Source organism: Mastomys coucha, chromosome X (assembly GCF_008632895.1).
Source record: "Mastomys coucha isolate ucsf_1 chromosome X, UCSF_Mcou_1, whole genome shotgun sequence".
NCBI classification, from domain to species: domain Eukaryota; kingdom Metazoa; phylum Chordata; class Mammalia; order Rodentia; family Muridae; genus Mastomys; species Mastomys coucha.
Genome location: NC_045030.1, coordinates 41606984 through 41607395, shown reverse-complemented (window position 1 = coordinate 41607395; position 412 = coordinate 41606984).

The following is a 412-nucleotide window of genomic DNA, read 5'->3' as shown; positions in this document are numbered from 1 at the left end:
CTGTAGACCAGGCTGGCCTCGAACTCAGAAATCTGCCTGCCTCTGCCCCCAAGTGCTGGGATTAAAGGCGTGCGCCATCACCACCCAGCTACTTTTTCTTAATATCTTAATATGAAAATTAATATAACCAACATATCCTAATCGATTGAAATCCAAAAATATGAGGAATTAGGAATTTGTTGACTATCATCCAGTGGTCTCTCTAATTTGGTAATTGGAGAAATAGGTCCAATATTGTACAATCCATATACACTTTCTGCTTGTTTGTTCATGACAGTGTTTTGCTGGGTACCACATAATGGTCTTGAAATCTTACTTCTCCTATCTCAGCCTCTCTATTAGTTGTAGTGTTTATTTCATGTTTTTTACACTATACTATGGTTTTCAGAACAGCTTATATATTTCAAAAGTA